The 15,997-nt window shown below is 45.0% G+C and overlaps 1 protein-coding gene and 1 long non-coding RNA gene across 2 annotated transcripts in view; both read right to left on the bottom strand.

Annotated features, from left to right (window-relative positions):
• HNF4G (hepatocyte nuclear factor 4 gamma) overlaps nucleotides 1-5,092 on the bottom strand; it is a 59,698-nt gene extending 54,606 nt beyond the window's left edge. Inside the window, exon 1 of the mRNA XM_027886187.1 lies at nucleotides 5,048-5,092. The gene's annotated coding sequence lies outside the window, so the exon portion shown is untranslated. The remainder of the gene's footprint in view (nucleotides 1-5,047) is intronic.
• Nucleotides 5,093-5,118: 26 nt separating this feature from the next.
• Nucleotides 5,119-15,997, bottom strand: part of LOC114058654 — a 17,482-nt gene continuing 6,603 nt past the window's right edge. Inside the window, exon 3 of the long non-coding RNA XR_003571516.1 lies at nucleotides 5,119-5,260. This is a non-coding gene — a long non-coding RNA (uncharacterized LOC114058654). The remainder of the gene's footprint in view (nucleotides 5,261-15,997) is intronic.

Below are 15,997 nucleotides of genomic sequence, written 5' to 3'. Positions count from 1 at the left end.
TATACCCATTATATAGATAATGTCTACCCCAAAAATCAAAACCAGCAGTAAAAGCGGTGCATTGCTTCCTTCTTTGCAACTAAAAAGACTACTTCCATTTTTGTGAGGACAAAAGAAGAAATATGAATCAAAGGGTAACTGCCCAGAAACCATACGAAACTCCACATGCAGCCAACGAATGGGATCTCTATCCCACCTAATAAGGTCACCATTGCTACCAAACAGTCCAGCAGAAAAGACTTTTCAACTTGTTTAGTATCTGGGAGTAAGCAGTAATAACCAGGTGAAATATTTAGCAAATTGGTGAAAAAAATCCTACCAATTTCCAAAATCACAATCTTATCCTTGAAACTAAAGCAGCTAACACCTGCCTACACCTGTTAGGGGCTGAGAAAGGACCCAGGAGTGTGTATTAAGATGCAATCACAGCATGGTCACCCATTTCACTTCTCTGAGTAGTGTCTAGACCTTTACTGAGGCAATTTTGTCAGCTAAGGTAATGTCAGTCTGGCATTTCCTTGCAAAAGGAATGAACATTATTATCCTGTAGGGCATAAGACACTGTCTGCAAGACACTTTGGACTGTGATTCTGAAACAGGTGGTCGCAATAAGAATCATCTTTATTATCATAGCCATCTATGAAAGAAAGAAGGAAAGAAGGAAGAAAGAAAGAAACAGAGAGCAAGAAAGAAAAAGAACGAAAGAACAAAAGAATGAAAGAACAAAAGAAAGACAAAAAGAAAGAAGTGTGTTATGGGAGGCACAGGAGATACATGAGCTAAAATGCTCACTACAGTGAAAAATCCTCAAACATCTAGACCAGCTCTGAGAGTATGAACTGGTCCCACTCAGTGCCCAGCGCTGATACATGTCGGCAGTTAATGAAAAAATGTTTTATTTAACAAAGGAAAGGGGAAATTCAGTCAACATAACTTTCTGCCAGAGGCCTATTTTTGGTTAGCAAGTAGCTGGTGAACATCGCTACTGTCTCAGCCAAGTACAACCCAGGCTGGTGTAGCCTAGCAACCTCATACAAAAATGACTCTCAAAAAGGGGATTCTCATTGTAGCATGGCCACAGATGCACCATCAATTGCAAGCTGAGTCGTATTTGTCATTTCATGGAGGCTCTGTTCCGCTCTCCCACCTGAGCCGAATTCCTGTATTTGGGCATAAATAGACACACATCAAGAAATCCTTTTCCATCAGAGAGCTGAATATAAGTAAAAAACCAGAAGTCTACAGGTTAACTACATGCTAGGAATAGACAGTGGAAACAGCGCTGTTTGTATAGGTCTATTGCAGTTGTATTCCCAGATAAACAGCAGGCAAGGAAAATTCTCACAGCACCTTGTATACTGCTGACTGTAATGTATGTCCTTGTTGCCTGGATACCTCGAGTGAATTACCAAGCAAGGGTGAGAGTTTTTTTTCTTGATCAGTATTAAATAAAAAAAATCCCAATCTCCTGCTCCATAAGAAGCAGAAGATGCACACGGAAGCTTCCCTTGCCTGGGCCAGCCGAGTGCCAGAGAGAGACAAATCGAGCCTTGAGAATTTTAAATCTTGTGGGTTGCCGTGCCACGTTATGAACTAGATCTCATACAATTCATCACCCAAGTTGCAGAAAAATAGTTCAAGAACTCAAAATAATGAATTCTGTCATTTCCAATAGAAGTGTGAAGAGAGAATTATGAATGAACCTTTTAAAAACACGTATGTGGAGGGAGATTGCCCTTCTACAAAATGAAAGCAGCAGGCTTCTATTTAAATGGCCCAATCCTGAAAGCGAGACCTTTCATTTTCAATTAACTTAAATTGACAATTGAGAAAGGTTTGAAAATGTTGTTGGAGCCTTTCAGTTTGACAGATCTCAGTTCTGACATTACACACAGCATTCTGACCTGATTTTTAGAGTGTGCTGTTTTAAAATTGAGAATTTGAAATGAAAAATACTTGATTCAATCAAAGCTGTTGCAAGACATTCAAACATCTTAATCTGTTGAAAAGCATTTTCCATATTTTCTCATCAGGATATATAATGCATCATTCATTAAGATCCATTAAAACCTAAGAGCCTTGCCTTCCCTCAACTTAACATTCTTTTATGTTGCAATACTTTCATTGAGAAATTAAATTTTATTACAGAATATATTAACACATACAACAGGTAACTATTTACTACAGAAATAAAACCTTTATTTATATTCTAAATCAGACTATGTTACCAATCTACTTTACCAGAATAATCTAATCTGACATACCTCCTATCTACCTGACACAATACAGGCAAATCAAACTAATTTTCAGGCTTAATATTAAATTTTAAACACAGAAATTGAAGACTTCTGAAGAGTTACACACCTTCATTAAATGAAAAAAAACTCCCAAACCAAATAAATCAGAGAATATTTCAAAGCTCAAAAGCAAGAAAAGGGTCTTTGAAATCACTGAAAAGTGAGGCAAAGAGACCCCCATATTGAAAGAGTCCATTTGTCAACTAATATATGGAGCACGTTGCCCCTGCTGCTTCACAGATGCAAAAGCACAGTATGCTCAGCTCAGAACCTCCCTATACCAACGATGCAGTCTTAAATCGGTCATGAATTTGTTATAATAGACTCAACTCCCTGACAAAGAAAAAGTTGATTTTTTTTTCCTGTCACATGGGTTACCACATTACTAATTTTGATTTTTTTTCAGGAAGCCTCTTGTAATTAATGACCTGCTAAGAAAAATAAATATTATTTAATGTTTTGTTTCTTGTAGCCAGTGGAAATTAACGTACATGATGTAGACTTGCAGATAATACTGATGACATGCCAGACCCCATTTTTCTGCCAAAGGTTAACAGATGGGCAACCTTGTGTAGTATTGAGTCCATATGCCCATGATATAAATACTGCCACAAAGTCTGAAACAGGAGCAATGTTAAGCACAAGGGCTGAGTTCTGTTCTTGCACTACTGTAGGTTTTTTGCAAACTCTGCAGAATCAAACAGGATTTGCTTCAGGTATTCAAACTTGATCTACTTGATCATACTAGGCCATATCTTGAGGAAAAGCAGCAGCAAAGATATATTTATACTAGAACACTTCTGTTAAGGAATTGGTCCAGAGATGACTTAATTATATTCACAAATTAGCAGCAAACACCACTTGGCCATCCAAGGAACTGGCCATTACAGCCAGGATAAAGGAAACCCATTTTTCTCACTGTACCTCATGAATTGTTCCATGGTGGGGAGGCAGGATAGAAGGAAGTGGTAGCTCCATGCCACCCAAAGCTTTTCCCAATACACGGCCTAAGAGTATGCATAATAGCCATTCCGTAAATCTAAACTGGACCTCTGTGTTGCTTGTTTTACACTAGTGCAACTAAGCACAAAAATTTTGGAACAGAGATATTCCTCTGCTTAAATGAGATAAACTGCAAAGAAAGTTACTCTTTATGTTAAGGAAACACAAAGTTTGTATTCTGGGAAATGAGTCCAAATGTATTAGCTGCTAAAATCAAAGGTAACTCCATGAACAAAATAACAGCATCCTGATCCTGTCCTACACCTGGTTGTTGGGTTTTTTAAAAACATATATACAAAGTGAGACTTCGGCAGCCTGGTGACCTTCAGTAAGAGAGAGGGACAGGGCACAGCATACTGGATGACGGAAATAACACTTTTAGAATTCTTTTTTTCTCACAGTGATTCAGAGGCTGAAACTACCACTAAACATTTTGTCCCTTTTCCCTTTATCATATGACTGTAAGAAGAAAACAGGAAAACAATGAAATTCCTAAAACAGAATACGGGAAAACCATCTGCATATATATGTTTAATATGTCTCATATATAAGATGTAACAACTTCTTACAGAATATGAGAAATGGCATAGCACTTTATAGTTTTTTTCAGAGAAAGGGATTCGCACTAGAGACTCAGGGGTTTTGAAAGTTGTGCAGCATATTACGTCTTACTAACTCAATTTAACAAACTCAGCACCAATTAAAAAAGATGCTACTTTAAGTTACTCCACTATCTTTGTAATAGGAATGAGAAATCACAGTATATCATGTGCAGCACTGTACAAGAAAAGGCCTACACAAAGGAAGGTCCAATTTAATACAGCCATAGTTTATTATGGAATAGGATTCACTGTTGAAAATACGAAGTCACTTTAAAATACCGATATCGTTGCAACCTACCGTCTGCTTTCCAAAATGCTTGACTATATCTCCCATTTCAGTGTACAGGAACAGACATTCAACTCACAGGTGCAACAGCTAAAAGTTGGCTTTCATTAAAGGTACCCTTTAAGTATGCTGCAAACAGTGCACCTGCAGCACTGTAAAAGCTAGACCTGCCTTCAAAACTTACCCTTGTATTGCTTTGCTTGTTTCATGTGTGAATTTTTCTCTTTAAATTACTTTTCCTTAAAATACTTTTGGTTTTCTCTACCAAGATGTCCAGCTCCGGCCAAGTGCTACTATTAGCACAGCCCTGCAATAACAAACCCATATGCTGCACAGGTGACCATGAGGGCGGGGGCGGAGAAATCAGTAAGGGAGGCAAAACCAAAAAAAGCCTTTAAGAGATGTTCCTAAACCCAGCGCAAAGCCGTTGACTTGGGCTACCGAGGAATCCCAAATGCCAGCACAGCGCCAGGCAGCCATGTGGCTGGTGGCGGGGCAGGGGCAGCGGGGTCGGCGCTGGGCTGCGCCGGACCCCGGCGGCCGCGATACGAACACGGCACATGGACACGACACACGGACACGCACAGACGGACACGCACACACACCCCGCCCCGGGGCTCGGGCTGCGCCCAGTGCGGTGCTTTTCCCCGCAGCGCCCCGGGCGCCGACAGCAGGGACACGTGACCAGGCGAGTTAAAAAAAAAAAAAAAAAATTAAAAAGGAATGTATAAAATAATGTCCCCCCAGAACTGGCTGCTGTTCGCTCGGCCACCAGCTCTCCCCGCCGGGCGCGTCCGCCCCTCGGTGCGGCGGGCGGCGCGGGGCTGTCACCGGGCGGCCGCCGGCCCCCGGGAACTTACCGGCGGGGCCGCCCCGTCCCTCGGCCTCCGGCGGCGCGGTCGCAGCTCAGGGCGGCGGCATCCCCCGGGCCTCCTGCCTCCCCCGCACCCCCCGGCTCCCCGCGGACGTCCCGGCGCTGGGCTGCGCGACTTGTTTGATGCGGTGACACCGTCCTCACCATATGCTGAAGCGGGAAAGGAGGAGGAGAGATAGTTTGTGTGTGGGGGAATTAACTTTGCTCAATGGCGACAGGGCAGCAGCCTCAGCCCCAGCATCAGATCGATTTACTAAACAAACTGAAACGTGGGTGGGGACGTTAAACAGTAACCAGCGGCCTCAATGAAAACTGAAAGCTGCTGCCGCCGCCGCCAGCCACTGCCCCTGCGCCGCCCGCGCCCCGCCGGCGGGCGGGCCCGGCACTCCCGCACGGCCCGGCCCGGCCCGGCCCGCCGGGAGCGCCTGGCGGGAGCTGCGGCGGGGCTTGGTCCTCGGCCCTGCTGCCCCCGGCTGACTCCGCGGCAGCGCCCCCGGCCGCCGGGACAGGGAGCGGCCGGTGCCCTGCTCCCCCGGCCGTACCCTGCCGGGCTGCCGCCGCCTCTGTGCCAAGGGCGGGGAAAATATCCCCCGGGCCGCCCTGCTCTGCCTAGGGAGGCAAGCCCAGGCACCCCGTATAGGGCCCGGGCGAACGGCAAGCTCCGTCCGCAGGGCCGTCCCCGCGCCCTCCCACCCGCGGTCCTCAGCGCCCCACGGTGCTTGGCAGGCAGCGACAGATTTGTGGGCGCCCAAACGTCAGGTGTTCCCGGTGTCGCTCTCTTTGCTCCACTGAAACTGTCACGGGGGAAAAGAAGCCCCCCCTCTTCAGTTTGGTGCCTAGCTATGTAAAGAAATGGGACCAAATATGGGGGTTCCACTGCAAACTCGGCGTTCCCTGCACTAGAGACACTTCGCCGGCCTCTTAGCGCCGGGAAGGTCGTGACACAAGGAAGTGTTTATAAAATAATAATTGCCATTGTTTTCAAACATTAAACATTCACTGTCTCGAAACAATAATTAACGTCTTGACTATGATACCACCCGCTCACACCCACGGAGGCATCAGGAAGAAGGGAAATAATTCAAGGCAGTGTCTTGCCATTCCAAATATTACCCGGGGGGGCCTCCTCAGCGGCGTGAAGGGAGGATATTTGGCAGAAGTTCCCATGTAAGAGTGACAAAAGTCCCCGTAGGAAGGGACTGCCTCACTGTGGGCGCGTGAACGCGCCTGACTCCTGTACCCGCACACCCGTGGCAGTGATTTAACGACGCTCTCACAGGAGAGGGACTGCACGGGCTCTACACAGGAAGGAGGTTGGAAAAAAGATATGAAAAATGTTCTCCTCCTCCAGTCTGTGAAAGCGGCCGGTGATTGATTGGTTTCCCCAGCGAGGAGATCAGCGGGTTTCCTCTACTTTCTTACCGGTGGTACCTTGCCATGCTGTTGGATCTCGTTAAGATGGTCAATTCCTCATTTCCAGAGTTTGCCCGTGAAAACTCCGGATCTCATTTCTAGGGGCTTTCGATTGTCCCTTGGAGGGAACAAGGAGAATTTTCCTTGACAATTCCCCCCCATTACGAAACATTAATAATCACTGGAAATAACTGCCCAGATAGCCACAAGGAAGGTGTAAATACATCCAAAGCCCTCCGGTGTAATTTCAGACGCGGTTTTTAAAAGGCCAATAAAAGTGGTCGAGGAAGACTTGTTCCTGAGGTGTTCTTGCCCATCTCCTGCCGCAGATAAAATACTGCAGGCAAGGGCAGCACTGACAATGAAATAAACGTTACTGCTGCTGGCTCCAGCGCGCCTCGGAGCAATCCGCAGGCACATACAGCCGGCTTAAAAAGTGACTGTCACTTACGGGAGGGTTGTTTTTTACCTCTCTTCTAGGAATCTCGACCATATGCCGAGGGCTAATAACCAGTTTTCTTAGATGAATAACGAGGATCTGTTGGAGTTTCTTCGCTGTTTTAATTCGAATAAAGTTAACACCTTAAAGCCATGTGGTCATGTGTAGCAACTGTATTTCTACGCTTGCATCTGGATGCGGGTAGTTTTGATGGAGGGGGCATCAGGACATTTTGATTCCAATCCCTTCACGTATACAAACGTTATTATTATTCTTTCTGCGGGAAAGGTACTGCTTCGTGCCGAAAGCAAATAGCTTGCAGAAGAGTAAATGGATTTTTTTTCCTGTGAAGGGAATATTCGCGCGTATTTCTCATCGCATAAGGCCACGTTTGATTTAACCTTAATGTAACTAGTGGTTTTCATTTCGACTTCAGCGTCTCCTTAAATGCTTTTTATGAAGTGGTTGCCTCTTTTAGTTATCAACAACGTTTTTGAGTAAGAGTGGGGGGCAGCATAGAGTCCCTTGACAGTCACCTCGCCGCCAGTGCTACCTCTGAAGCAGCATTTTCACATGTCACCTCCACGATGAAACCATGCGACCGCCGAAAGAGCCGCAGTAGCCGTAAGCTGCCCCGGCGCCTGTGGCCGGGAGCCCTTCCCGTTTCCCTCCAGGGTGACTCCAATCATTCCCCCCTTTGTTGAGGATGGAGCACCAAGACACTAGGGCAGTGGCGGGGACCCTCTGCCCAGGATCCCTGAAATCATCAGCTGGGCCATCAGAGGCAGGAGATGCCCCTTTTGCTCACAAGCTCTCTCCCCGGGGAGCAGGGCTGGGAAACAGTGTTGGGAGACGGACGGGAGTAAACCTACGTAGCCTTTTACAGAGGAGATAACGATTATTTCCAGGCGTTGACCTCAAGGGGGAAGCCCCAGATAGTATAGTCTCTGTGCCAATTTGGAGAAGCCCCTTTAATCACTTGGCTGCCTCTGGCTGTGGCCGCAGACACCTGCTGGGCGGCTGCCCGCCGGGTGCGGCCGCGGATCAGCCCCCTCGTCCCAGCGGGGCCGGCGACCCGCGCCCCGGGCGGGCAGCCCGGCACGCTCCCGCAGGCAACATCTGCGAGGGTCTGCCCTTCCCGATCTGCTCCCAGCAGCGTTTGTCAACCCCTCGCCAGGCATTTTATTGGGGGAAAAAACAAGGGGAGCTGGCGGAGCTGCCCCTGCGGCAGCCGGGGCAGGGGCTGGGGTCGGAAACGGGCGGCCGCCCATCGCGACAACCCGCTCGCTTCATTCCGGGATCATTAACCCGCGGGTGAAGCAACTGTTTGCGTGCCCTCTCTCCCTCCCCTGGGCTGTTTTTTCCTTGTTACTGATCCATCCTTCGTAAATCATTTATGGGGAACTGGGCATTTCTCTCCTCGCAGGAGCTTCCCTTGAAAAACTTTCCCATCTTCAGCCAAGCGCCCGTCCTTTGTTATCACGAATAATTGATAAAGGACCCCAACGTGCCTTCAAAACCATCTAAACGGCTGCCGGGAACTACAGTCACTTAGGGTCACGGGGTGCTCCTGGCTTTAAAAGCGCAATACAGGAAACGATCAGGACCAAACCGGTTTAAGGAAACTGATAGTTTTATGTGGTTACCTGAAACCATAAATGGGAAACACGGTCTAAATTTGCAGGTTCTGGTATCGAGTGTTCAAGTTCCCCCTCCCCCTGATCAGAGAGCACCTGAAATTCTGGTACTAATGTTTCTGCGTTTTGTTGCCTCGAAAAACAGAGTGAGAGAGAAAGTACATTGTTCAAAAGAAAAAGAAAAGCTGTAAACCTCTTATAACTGAATTGTGAGATTACGCCGGCAGCACGCGGCTGTGAACCGATTTCAGGGGCTGCATTAGAGACTCTTGTTTTCTAACACAGGTTCTCTGGCTAAAGTATTAATTGCCAGTGTTTCATGAAAGATTTGCAGACTTTACAATCATTTATGATCCGTGCAATAAAAACTCGGAGATATGGGCACACTGGTTCAAGGCGTAATGCAAAGATGTATTAGGTGCCCTTGGCAACTATCTGTGGGTGCTGTTTGTGTTCTCCGAACACGCCCTTCACTGCAATGAACATTTCTGCAAACCGCGGCTTGGGTTGTTCATTTCCAGAGCTCAGGATGTTCACACAAAAGAGCTATAGATTTAAGGCAGAGGAATCGAATGCTTGGAAACTCATTCTAGTCCCCCGAAGAGTTCAAATGCAAGTGAGATAATTACCCTTGACAAAAAGTAAACTTCGAGGGAAAATACATGCCTTTCTCCCTCGTAAATTGAAAGCCCGCCAGAGAGCAGGTCTGAGGTTCAGCGGCGCAGTGCTCTCCTGACCCCTATCCAGGCGGAGATCACATTTTTGTCCGCCGTAGCAGAAGGCGGAGAGGAACCCCTCGAATCCCAAGAAAGACACCTCAAAGGGCATCGCCGGTCCTCCGACGATATCCTATTTAGGAGCCTCACAAGCGAGCACCCCAGGCATTTTAAAGATTATCCCCCTAAAGATCTTTGAAGATTATGCTAATGACTGCAGATTACACGAGTTTACTGCCAGAGCGGCCGAACAAAACCCGCCTCGTGGCTGCTGCCCGCGGTCATCTTCTGCCTCTCTTTTAAGACGATTTGCGCCCCCCTCCCCCGGCCGTTCCCCTCATTAGCGGCGGAGCGAGGAGGGAGGGGGGGGTGGGGGGGTTTTCCCTGACGGGGCCGAGGAGCTGCAGCGTTGCGAGGGCGCCGGGCCGGGCCGCAGGTGGAGCGGGCGGCGGGCGCCGTTCGAGACCCAGCCGTGCCCCCTAGCGGCGCCCCCGCCGCCGCCGCCGCCGCCACAGGGCACGGGCAGGCCGCGGCGCGGCACAACCGCAGGGTGCCCGCGGCGGCAGCCAGGGAGGAGCTGCGGCCCCGGCCGCAGCCGGTGGTGGCTGCCTTTACGCGAGAAAATTAGCAAAATCCTGCCAGCGTGTCCCAAGTGTCACACGCGAGGCGTCCCACGTTCCACAGGGGGAAAGGAAAGGATCGGCAGCCTAAAGGTTTCACGCTACCTCAGTGCTTCGTTCATCCCCACGTCCCTCCCCCACTCCCGAGCCGCCCTTGACCCTTTCACCCCACAAAAAGATTGCTAAATAAGGGTGTAAGAGGCAGGGTCTCCATCCTGTTTGTTCCATCGGAGTCATGTCAGTGATTCTAGCAATTCTTTCCCCGGAAAAAAGCACATGTTCTGGTCCTGAAAATAGAGGATGGGAAGCCCACGTGGTCTTGGATGTTGTCATTATTAACACAACCATAGTGAATATGTGGAAGCACGAATCATGTTCACTATATTTGTTTTTCTGATTAAAAGTCCTGCCAAGCTAAAGCAGGAATAAAGACTTGGAAGCACAAATGCTACTCTCATGTAGTGAGAACAAATATAATGAAAATTACTCCCCAGATGAAGACAGTAACTGCATATTTGGAGATACAGTTTTGATCTTGTTGCTTAACCCGGGTCATGTTCATGATATGCTCTATGCAAATCGTGATTGGCTTCTTTTCCTCCCAAAATACAGCCAAGAGAGGCATGCATGAACAAAAGATGAAAGAAAAAATATTTAATGGCAGATTAGCTTTCTAAGGATTTGTTTCTTGGTCTATGTGTGTGAAGTGTGTTCTTATGACATTAGTTGATGCCTGTAATGTGATTTAGAATATACCTTATGCTTATTTATAAAAATTATCAAAATATTTTACATACTGGGCAATTTCACTATGGATACATATCTGCTAGTCATAGAATCATAGAATCAGATGGGTTGGAAAGGACCTCTGAGATCATTAAGTCCAACCCTTGATCCACTACCACCATGGTTATTAGACTATGGTGCCACATCCAGTATACATGCTCTGTGCAATGGGCTATTCTTAAATGATCATAGAATCATAGAATCATAGAATTAACTGGGTTGGAAGAGACCCTTGATCCAACCCCACTGTGATTACTAGATCATGACACTCAGTGCCACATCCAGCCTCGTCTTAAAAACCTCCAGGGACGGTGAATCCACCACCTCTCTGGGCAGGCCATTCCAATGCCTGATCACTCTCTCTGTAAAGAACTTCTTTCTAATATCCAACCTAAGCCTCCCCTGGCAAAGCTTAAGCCTGTGCCCTCTTGTCCTGTTGCTGATTGCCTGGGAGATCTGGCAATCTTATTGCTTCACTTACTGAAGTGAAGACTTCTCTATCTGTGTTTGACACACCTATCTGTATATGGTGGTTGATTTAGACTACTAGAAGATAAAGGTATTTGGACATTCCTTGAAACTGTAGTATAGGTAAGCATAAAACATTGCTGCTGAAAGAGATCTAAGCAATACTGGTATGAGAATCCAGCAAAGACACTGGCTAGAGCAGAGGTTAACAGGATGAGTGCGCATCTGATACATAATTTGTACACGAAGTAGTTCTAACTCATTGCTTCAGTTATGGAAGATTGAATTCAAAATGTAGGCAAGGTAAAAGAAAATGATCTTTTACTGATAAGTGAGTGATTCAGAGTGCATATACTGCTAAACTGTTTGTACACACTGGTACTGACAGTGTAGACATGGAGTGTGGAAACCATCTTCTGCTGAGAGTTGGGAATAATTCAATCTTCATGACATCGACTGATAAAAACTTCTGTTTTCAGTCATGTGTGCAGGTAAAAAGAACCTTAGAAGTCTAATGAACCATTTAAGAAATTCCATTTGTCTGGGTTAATAATGATGGTTAAAATGAAGTGTTCAGTCTGGGTTATTTTTATGCTCGTACAGATGCAGAGATGAGACAATTCAACTTTGCTTAAATTTTACAGTTTACCAGATAATTTTATAACATTCCCGAATGCATTGTGCTTTGCGCTAAATTAAAAAAAATTCCACAATAGTTTTGGAGCCCGTTTTGAGTGTTAAATTGTTTAAAATGAAGGGGTTTTAACTTATTTCCTTTACAAATCACCACCTATTCTCTTCAGTGAGTTACAGACTTATGGCAGTACTCCTAGTTTTATTTTCTTTTCTTAGTCACCCCTCACATTCTCCTGAATCCACACGAACCACAGTGATTCATGGATCACCAGGAGAAAAGCACTGCTTTAGGAAGATCCAGCCAGCTCCTCCCGGATGGTTTCAGTTTAAGTGGTTACACTTTAACCAATTCAACACAGTTGGCTCAAAACAAGTGGCTCAGGTGTTTCATTCAAAGGGCGGCCCAAGTATTGGCCATGGGAGCTGAGGATGAAGGGCTGGAGCCAGGGGAGTGCTGAAGGGCCCAGCCAGTCCCACTGTTGCTCTGAGCACTTCTTCCTAAGTTGTCCATCCCCTAGCTGAAAGCTGCCAGTTCCTTAGATCTACCAATCATGTCAAAACGACCTAGCTTAACTTAAAAATATCAGCTTGTTTCCTGTTAGATGATTTTAACAGTACTAGACATGCAGTTATGATAGGAGATCTGAGGGGTGGTATAATGTTCAAAATATCGATGCAAAGTGGAGCTGGCAGCTTGCAGCAGAAGGTGAGTGGCTGTATTTTGCATTGACTACAGTGTTGGACATGTTGAAGATATAAGAACTAGATGATCTTTAAGGTTCATTCCAACCCAAACAATTCTATAACTTTATTCATCCCCAAGAGGGAGAGCCTCTGTCTATCTTCAAGTTCTGAAGTTACCAGATTCAGAAGGGGCAGGCCCTTTTGTATGTCTCTCAGACTTTTATAAGCTTGTATAACCACAGAAGCTATGAAGATCCCAGGTGGACCTATGATCCATGTATATTCTTCATACTCTGTACAGAGCACAGCAGCATTCAGCACACATGTTCATAGTCATGTTAATAATAATTCAATTTTTATTTCTAAGGTAATAAAATGGCATTTAAGTAAGTTTAACACTGCTATTTAACATAGCTATGGATCTAAAACTCCACATTTACATTTTCGGTGGGACTCGTGATACAATACTGCCTTCCTTAAATCTAATCTAGAGCCTAATCTCAGTATGGGCATTCTTATATTCTAGATGATGAACTTAAAGTTGTTATTTATTCAAATATTTTGCGTAAAACTAAAAACTTAATAAAGAAAGTGTAAAATCAAACATTGCAAAAGGTTGCCAAGAGACAATATATTTATCTATTAAATAATTTGTAAAATTTAGTCACAAATCTCAGGAAATATACTGGGGTCACCATAAAAATAACCACACTCCATAAATCGTATCACACTGCATAAATTAATGCTGTTAACTTTCAGTATATTTTCTAATACCAAATTGTACAAACAGGCATTTTCTTTTAAGGAATGGGTAAGATTGATGCAAATTTTTGCCAGCCTGGCAGTAGGATATTTTAGTGAAGTACTTAGACTATTTTTTTTGCCAGAAAGTTTAAATGTGTACTTTGATAGCATACTAAAATGAGTGAATTTGAGAGCATCCTCCTTTCCCTGAGAAAAGGAAAGAAAAAAACCATTTGAGTCGAGCTGATGTCTTGGTTAGAAGAAATGAAATGTGTCAAACTCATTAAAAAATAGATGTTTTAAGAGTTATTGGTTTGCCTGTTCAATACAAAAGATGTAAACCAAAATAAGCATGCTGAAGAAGAGTACACGGAAAGGAAATTCTCTCCCCATAGCAGAATACATTGGATTCTCTGAGAAAGAAGTCCCTGGGAAACAGCTGCTTCTCTGTTGTCTACGCTACTATCATCACAAAATAGCTGATTTGTCGTTGAGGGATGATCTGTATACATATTTATACGTTTGTTTAGATGTACTACTTCCTCTGCTTTCTCAGTAGACTTACTGTGTGATATTTTACCAAATTGCTAGGCTCTCTGTGTTCCATTTATTTATTCATGTACCTGGTGTAATGGATATTCCTCATGTTGGGAGAAATAGAAGTTCTGGGGAGAAGGCCAGGCTCATAATAAAGGATAGAGGCCTCAGACTCCCTAAAGATTAAGCAGCACACTACACAAGTCTAGCAGAGGAATTCAGTATACAGAGCACATGTGTAAATAGACCTAAGACCTATTTTTCAGGTGCTTGATACAAACCATGTGCACTGGAACCAGGGCCTGTGTTGCATCGGAACTATTGGTGTACACCAGATTCATCTTCTGTTATTGTGCTGGAGCCTCAGGGCTGGAAATGTGTAGGATGAAGGGAATTTCAGACTTTCTTCTCTATGGAAGCATCTCTTCCTGATACCATTCATCATAAAGTCTTGTATGAAACAGGGCAGGTTATTCAGAAACCTGAAACTTAAGTGAGCTGGATGGCCCTGTGCAGTGCCAGGAGTTGAACTCAATGATTCTTGTGGGTTTCCTCCTGTAAGACCTCAGGTCAAGCCACATGCTGCCCAGGCATTTTACTTATGTTTAAGGCTCCAAAATTTAGTTTTTGCAAATCCTTCAGTTCTTAATACCTTGAGGTTGCATAGAGAGAACACACTACATACATTTCCCAAGAGATTTCTTTTAATTTAGTGAGAAAATAGGCATTTTGGCTAAAGTTAAAAGAGGTAACATACAACTAAGACAAAGTATTTCATTGAATTACGCAGCACACACTAACTTACAACTTAGTAAAATACAACTGTCATGGTTTAGCTGGTTCTTGGAAACTAGGCAGGAATTTTTTCCCTTCCCCCTACCCACTGCGTGCAGAGCTATCAAGTGAGAACTTGAGATACAAAAGAACTGATCCGGCTAGCTAATTGCTCAGAACTTAGTCTCCTAGGAAATGGAGGAGATGAGAGGCTGCTCTTTACTCTTTTCTCTCATCTCCTGGGAAGCAGGGGGAGGAGTTTTGTGGGCTGGCTGTGGCTGGAACAAGGTCGGAGAGTTCCTTCAATCGGAACCTCTTAATTTCGGATTTATAATTGCTTAGAGGGAGGAGTTTGGGTCTTTTCTTACAACTCATCCTCAGCAAACCACCTGTGTCTCATTGAAACTGGGACAACAACCCATCAGCTTTAAGTTATCCAAAAGAGATTAAGGAGATAATAAAGAAACGAATAAAGACAGACATTAGGAGAAAAAATAAGGAGTAAATAACAAGATTAGAATAAAAGAATGCCATAGCTACCAGTGAAGAGTCCTATGGAAGTCCAGGGCTTCACATGCAATGGCAGGTCCCCAGAGAAAAGGCAAGATGGAGCCCATGTGCTGCTGTATTTATGTGGTCTGGCCACGTGGCCACCCCTCCCAGGCTGGACGTCTGGCACTGACCACTCAATGCCCTCCAGGCCACTGTCTGGGGTGGTGCAGCCAGTCAGAGGCTCCAGGGGGTGTGGTGTGGTCGGGCAATCAGGCAGGCCTGTAGGTTGGCAGCCCTGCCATGTGGCTTCCGCGAGCCCGCGGGAGGCTACCATGAGGCTGCAGGCCTCACCATGGACTCCGACCTGGCGCCCTCCCCAACACACACGTGAGCTGGTTGGTTCCGATCCAATGATAAAATAATCCAGTAAGATTCAAATCTGGTATCTCACACTTCCAACTCAGCATGTTCTGTGATTCTGGAACTGAAGAAAATACTGGATGAAACTTCTTAACAAATCTTGCTTCCAAAAAGTCTCTTACGCTGACTTGTAAGTGGACAAAAGGGACAAAACTGAGTTACCAGGCTGAATAGGCTGGTAAAAGAATCTCTTTCAAGGGAAAAAAAAAAGCTTTACATGATGTAGAGTTATTGCCATCGTTCAAGCAGGTAAATTTAGACCAATTCTATTCACCTTCCATCTTATTTTTGACACTTGAATATATATAAAAATGTATAACTGAAATACATTTATGGAGCTGTCTTGTGGGCCTTAATTACAACAGCTGTGTTAGTCACAGAGGCTGTACGTATTTGTATATGCACATAGGAAGAGTTAACTCTTTCAGTAGATTAATTCCCTTTCCCTGCTTTAATTCAAAATCCCTAATTGTATTTTTAATGCTTTACAGAAGGAAAAAGAGAGAAATTACATATTTTCTCAGTTTCATTCCTTTACATGTAACAGTTTTAACAATTTGAATTCCAGCT

Source organism: Empidonax traillii, unplaced genomic scaffold (assembly GCF_003031625.1).
Source record: "Empidonax traillii isolate 1590-97213 ecotype Southwest subspecies unplaced genomic scaffold, ASM303162v1 scaffold181:size1721324, whole genome shotgun sequence".
Lineage (NCBI taxonomy): Eukaryota > Metazoa > Chordata > Aves > Passeriformes > Tyrannidae > Empidonax > Empidonax traillii.
The sequence above is the reverse complement of the archived record's forward strand: the minus strand, read 5'-3'. Positions and strand labels throughout refer to the sequence as shown.